We start from the raw sequence: 7,500 nt of genomic DNA, 5'->3' as shown, positions 1-7,500 counted from the left end.
AAGTGTTGGGAGGAGTAAGAGGAGGGGGACATGCTTGAGGTAAAATGGATGAGCATGAGGAGGAGGAGGAGGAGGAGGAGGAGGAGGAAGGTAGGAAAGGGAGAGGAAAAAGTGTTGGAGAGGAGTAAGATGAGGGGGACATGCTTGAGGTAAAATGGATGAGCATGAGGAGGAGGAGGAGGAGGAGGAGGGGGAGGAGGAGGAGGAGGAGAGGGAAAAGTGTTGGGGAGGAGTTAGATGAGGGGGACATGCTTGAGGTAAAATGGATGAGCATGGGGGGGGGAGGAGGTGGAGGAGGAAAAAGTGTTGAGGAGGAGTAAGATTAGGGGACATGCTTGAGGTAAAATGGATGAGCATGGGGAGGAGAGATGAGATAGACAAGGAGGAGGAGGAGGAAAGGGAGAGGGAAAAAGTGTTGGGAGGAGTAAGAGAAGGGGAACATGCTTGAGGTAAAATGGATGAGCATGAGGAGGAAGAGGAGGAGAGGGAAAAGTGTTGGGGAGGAGTTAGATGAGGGGGACATGCTTGAGGTAAAATGGATGAGCATGGGGGGGGGGGGGGAGGAGGAGGAGGAAAAAGTGTTGAAGAGGAGTAAGATTAGGGGACATGCTTGAGGTAAAATGGATGAGCATGGGGAGGAGAGATGAGATAGAAAGGAGGAGGAGGAGGAAAGGGAGAGGGAAAAGTGTTGGGAGGAGTAAGAGGAGGGGAACATGCTTAGGTAAAATGGATGAGCATGAGGAGGAAGAGGAGGAGAGGGAAAAGTGTTGGGGAGGAGTTAGATGAGGGGGACATGCTTGAGGTAAAATGGATGAGCATGGGGGGGGAGAGGAGGAGGAGGAAAAAGTGTTGAAGAGGAGTAAGATTAGGGGACATGCTTGAGGTAAAATGGATGAGCATGGGGAGGAGAGATGAGATAGACAAGGAGGAGGAGGAGGAAAGGGAGAGGGAAAAGTGTTGGGAGGAGTAAGAGGAGGGGGACATGCATGGAGAGGAGAAAGAGATAGACAAAAGGAGGATTAAAGGTAAGACTAGGAAAGAGGAAGGGAATTGGGAAGAGGAATTAGAATAGGAAGAGGAGGCTGAGGCTGGGGGGAAGGAGAAACAGGAAGGAAGGGAGGGCAGGTGAGATATAGGCGATGGATTTGCTTTCGTAAAAAGACTTTAATGGGACTTATGCTCTTATCCCAATTTAAAAGGCCAAAAAATGTACTTTGAACACTTCAAAATCTTCATATTTACAAGAGAAACTTATTATCACATAGGATAAAATCAATATACATCATGAATCTGAACATATGTTCTTTACCTTATGTTTCAATATTTGTTTATATTATGACAAAAAGTATAGTGAAATCTCTTTGCAAAATTCATATTCTGATCGATGATATGTTGGAGACACCATTACGGTTCTTGAAAAAGTAAAGCTGGAATCACACTAGACTTTTTTTTCGCCAGCAACAAGCCGTTGCTGTCGAAAATGGGAAACCAGGAGTTTGTTGCTCGAGATATTGGTTTCCTGACTGGACGGGAAGCAGCGAACAAAAACCACGAGCATGTCTTCAAATGTAAACACACAAGATGGCTGCTGCCAATAGAACGTGCTCTTGCCTGGCAATCGTGGGTCCAACAAGCCTCAAGAGATAATAAAAATTTGCTTTTTTCATCCTGTGGTAGTTGTAGAAGGCAGAACCATTCCCCAACCTCATTTCCCGACAACGGTTGTCAAAGATAGCTGTGGCTTCTCTTTTCCTCAGCCACTATCAAGACAACAAATGGTGTTTGTTCCTCTTCAATTCACGTAACATTCCGAGAATACATATTACTGCAAGTCAGAAATTTTCTGGGGTGCCATGATGATGTCAGCTGATCGGTTTTGTTTACACTTTTTCCTAACGCTCCTCCAACCGAGAGATCATAACGTGACGCTAAAACACTTTCGCTGGCGAGTATCAGCTGACGGTTGGCGAACACCTCGAACAAGAAATGACTATAGTTCGATGCCAGCTTAATAAACTCCATTAATAATATTTCCTCCAGACTAAATGTGTTTGTGAAGCACTAGGCGTCCTCCTCTATGGTAGCTATTTTAAGAAAATCGCGGAAGAGGTTTTAAGTACCCTAACCATAATATAGCAATTGGCTTCATTAATGAAGTATTTATACTCCATAAGAAAAATATCTTTGGGCTCAAAATTTTTGGCTAAGGCTGAAGTTACGTGTCTAGCTTTGTGCCAAACTTGATTGGAATCCCTTCAAGTGTGCAAAAGTAGTTGTGATGACAAAAGTAGGATGATACAATAGCTTTAAGGAACACAAGGATGGTCATTGGACATTGGGATGAAAAACCAATTTAGTTACCCCTCTTTATTAGTATGAATTAAAACAGTCAAACTCTCACTGCTTTTCTAGTTTATGACGAGTTATTCAAGATTTAATGACTCACTGAAATATAGTGATACTTTCGAGCAATTAACAAATCCCAGACTTATTTTCTTTTGAAAATTAATTTTCGTGTTTACATAATGCATATTTGAAGATTCCTAACTTTCCATTCTCTTATAAATGATAACTAAAAATCACAATAATAGATAAATAGTCCCATCATATCTTCAAGACATTTGAGGATGCTCCAAAAGAAGAGTAACTCGGCACAGATATTGCCGAAGGGATGAGGAAATTAAATATATTTTAATAGATTTCCGTTGGTTTGATTATCAAATCTTGAAACACGCGTAAGTTAGTAAACACAAACAAGCACATTTAAACATTAGGTTGTATCAAGGGAAAATGGAAAGAAATTCTTTTTATATCCTCCAGTAATTCATTAACCTATGGTATATTGCATGTCCTGTTAATTACGTACCTGTGGAGTTGATTAACCGAAACACTAATAAATATAAAGTTTTGAATTCGGGCAGATGAATTAAGGTATAATTCCTACAATAAATATTTACTTTAATCATTGAAATTTCTACTTGCTGATGTAATAATGGTATGGATTATAGTATCATCCGTTTAGATATCAACTATATTTATCATAATCATGCCAAAAAACGTACATAATAAAGTCGTCAGCTTTATAAAGAATACTGTATCATCCGTTTAGATATCAACTATATTTATCATAATCATGCCAAAAAACGTACATAATAAAGTCGTCAGCTTTATAAAGAATACTAAGATATATTGAACCAAATATAATTGTTCTTTCTTTAAATTTATTGTTTAAAAAAATATTGAAAATTAGAGGAAATCTATGAACGAAGTAAATCTAGTATTCTAAGGAAATTTGAAGGTGAAACAGACTGTAAAGAGAGATTTGACAGACAAGTGGAATCGACAATCAGTAACTATAAAAAGAAAAATTAAAAATATTGGATGAGAGAGTATACCAGCAACTTTAAAGAAGACAATATGTTGTAAAAATCGTTATACCTTAAAGATGGAATGATTGGAGAAAAAGGATAGTCTTATAAAGACTAAAATATACACAAAAGTTTAAATACTAAGAGAATATTCTAAACTTTTTAAATACAAGTTGAAAACAAACTAGGAATTTATCAGAATTTGAACGTAAACTAGCAGAAACATGGCCAAGGGTAAAAGATCACACACACACACACACACACAAACACACACACGCATATATATATATATATATATATATATATATATATATATACATATATATATATATATATACATATATATATATATATACATATATATATATATACACACACACATATATATATATATATATATATATATATATACGCATATATATATATATATATATATATATATATATATATATATATATATATAGCGAGAGAGAGAGAGAGAGAGAGAGAGAGAGAGAGAGAGAGAGAGAGAGAGAGAGAGAGAGAGAGAGAGAGAGTAGATTGTTGAAAAGGAAAGATGAAGGGAATGGTTCATTCTCTTTCTCTCTCTCTCTCTCTCTCTCTCTCTCTCTCTCTCTCTCTCTCTCTCTCTCTCTCTCTCTATATATATATATATATATATATATTATATATATATATATATATATATATATATATATATATATATAGAGAGAGAGAGAGAGAGAGAGAGAGAGAGAGAGAGAGAGAGAGAGGAGAGAGAGAGAGAGAGAATGAACCATTCCCTTCATCTTACCTTTTCAACAATCTACTCTCTCTCTCTCTCTCTCTCTCTCTCTCTCTCTCTATATATATATATATATATATTATATATATATATATATATATATATAGAGAGAGAGAGAGAGAGAGAGAGAGAGAGAGAGAGAGAGAGAGAGAGAGAGAGAGAGAGAGAACCTTCCCACTTTATCTTTCCTTTTCAACAATGTACTTTAATTAATTCCTCCATATATCTGAACGTTTCCACGTCTCCTTTTAATTGTTTGTTTTTCACGCTCCTCCGCTTTCCAATGGAGTTTTCCCCCGTTCAACTTCGCTGGCATTCCTCCCCAACCACGGAGGAGGGGGAAGAGGAGGAGGAGGAGGAGGCCCCTCGGAATCTATACCAGAGCGCGCAGGGGCAAAGGGAGGCGACTCAATACCAGTGCCCTCTAATCATTCCAGTCTTCCCCTCAGTAGCGAGAGGGGACGAGCAGGGAAAGCAGTTCGACGGGCTTTGGCCACGGCTACGACTTCAGATACTCTCACTAAAGACAAAAAAAAAAAAAAAAAAAAATACAATTACGTAAATCTGTAAGTTCTTTTACACATGTGATTCAAGACAATTGTAAAAGTGGCTTCCAGTTGAGCGAGACGCGGCCTGGAAATGGAAAGTTAATTTTACGAACCTTCCAGAATTCCAGTAGTGGCGCCAAATTCAGATACAGTGCGCGTGTTCGAATTGAGGCAATGTGGTTTTACGGCCTTGACTTCATCATCACCTGGATTGACGGTTCTTTCAATGCAGATATGAGAAGTGTATATAAATGGAAGAAAGCAAGCCGATCAAGTCTCTATAACCTCGACATTTTACTTTAAAAAACAGACTTTGATATCGAATGAAAAATAATCCCTATTCAATTTACGTTCGAATCTAGCAGAAGTAGAGAAAAAGAATAGAAAATTTATCAGGAAATAAACCAATAAGTATGCAGGACACATCAAAGTCAAAAGTAAAAACTCGTGACGATTCAAAATGTGTAAACATATCCATTGCCCACGAGGGATTTCTTTAATTTCTTAATTGCGACTGAAATTTGAAAATAAAAAACGAATAAAACAGACCAACTAAAAAATTACAAAATAAATTATAATTCTTCCAAAAAAAAAAAAAATTAAAATAAAATAGACTCAGACTATCAGACTACTCCTCAGGCAACTTGGGTTTGCATCAGTCAAAAATTTAAAATTTTAATTTTGAAAATTAAAGAACAGTCCCTGCAGACTTTAAGAGTTTTCTAAAAGTTTTATTCCCTCTGTGACTGAACTCGGAATTAATCTTCCAAATCAAATGGTCGAATCCACAGAACATTAAAATAAGATGCCATGGGCACATGCAAAACCCTTTACATATTGGAATTGCAAAAAGCTAATTTGCTAACAAGTGGTGCTTGATATTCCTTGTATCATCTATAGCAATAATTTCTTTTGAAAATAAACATTGTAAGCATAATGTGCTTAAAATACAAGGTCGCTTTTAAAATCATAAAAATTATATAAAACATGAGAGATCTTTAAAAATATTTTGAAAACTGTATTTTGTATCTAAAGTGGTTATAAATAAATTAACAAAAGCATTAATTTCTAACAGGGTGTATTTAAACCTCTCGGTAATTTCTAAAATGTTCGACAAATGCTATCCACGGACAAGCTTCATGCATTCCTTTAAGCAAAATTACTTCTTGCATTTGATTGACCTACAAAAACTCTACCGTATTACATTATTCACATATTGTGCATCTTAATACCATAAAGTATTGGAAAAATATTCGCTTTTACATAAGAGTTCCATTATCATTATTATCATTATCAATTGCTAAGCTGCAACCCTAGTGGAAAAGCAGGATGCTTTAAGACCAGAGGCTCCAACAGGGAAAATAGCCCAGTGAAGAAAGGAAATAAGGAAAAATCAAATATTTTAAGAAGAGTAACATTAAAATAAAAATGCCCGAGAGTACCCTCAAGCAAGAGAACTCTAACCCAAGACAGTGGAAGACCATGGTACAGAGGCTATGACTAAGTGATTTTCTCCGTTCGATTTATATTACATTATTCACGTCTTGTGCATTTTTAATACCACAAAATGTTGGAAAAATATTCGCTTTTACGTAACCTTAGTTCCATTATTATTATTATCATTATCAATTGATAAGCTACAACTCTAGTTGGAAAAGCAGGATGCTATAAGACCAAATGCTCCAACAGGGAAAATAGCCCAGCGAAGAAAGGAAACATGGAAAAATAAAATATTTTAAGAAGAGTAACATTAAGATAAAAATGCCCGAGTGTACCCTCAAGCAAGAGAAGTCTAACCCAAGACAGTGGAAGCCATGATACAGAGGCTAGCAGGATGCTATAAGACCAGAGGCTCCAACAGGGAAAATAGCCCAGTGAAGAAAGGAAACAAGGAAAAATCAAACATTTTAAGAAGAGTAACATTAAAATAAAAATGCCCAAGTGTACCCTCAAGCAAGAGAACTCTAACCCACGACAGTGGAAGCCATGATACAGAAGCTAACAGGATGCTGTAAGACCAGAGGCTCCAACAGGGAAAATAGCCCAGTGAAGAAAGGAAACAAGGAAAAATCAAATATTTTAAGAAGAATAACATTAAAATAAAAATGCCCGAGAGTACCCTCAAACAAGAGAACTCTAACCCAAGACAGTGGAAGCCATGATACAGAGGCTATGACTAAATGATTTTCTCCGTTCGATTTATATTACACTATTCACGTCCTGTGCATTTTAATACCACAAAGCGTTGGAAAAATATTCGCTTTTGCATAACCTGAGTTCTTTCTTTAAGAGATTTCCACCATTCAATTTATAACCAACGTTGAGATGTATCTGTTTTTCAGCGTTCCTCTCGGCTAATAAAATAAGACTTCTATGATGATCATAATCGTACATCTTAACAAGGCCCGTCTTTACAAATTGCCTTCGTCAGCAGGGAAGATTATCCTCTACTTTATCAACAGAACCCGAAGAAGCACCTCCATCAACATGCCATCTCTTCCATCACATTTCCTCACATAAGACCGTTCGCATGTAAACAGGCGACGCGTTTTGCATGGGAAAGCAACCGATGTTGGTCAAAATAATTATTGAAAATTTAAAAAAAAATACGGAAACAAAACACTAGATACTTCAACTTGACCTCTAGTGAAAAATCCATCTCGCTCTTCAACCGTCTTGTTAAGGGGGAATTTATACTTATGTAAATTATGCGTTGCTGCTCCCTTGTAATAGAATTTCGCTGCTGCGGTTACGACCAGCCATATGCGGTGGGCGCCCCCCGAAGAATCCTTCATAAATC

The sequence above is a fragment of the Palaemon carinicauda genome, chromosome 19 (assembly GCF_036898095.1).
Source record: "Palaemon carinicauda isolate YSFRI2023 chromosome 19, ASM3689809v2, whole genome shotgun sequence".
Classification (NCBI taxonomy): Eukaryota; Metazoa; Arthropoda; class Malacostraca; order Decapoda; family Palaemonidae; genus Palaemon; species Palaemon carinicauda.
Note: the sequence above shows the minus strand (reverse complement) of the source record.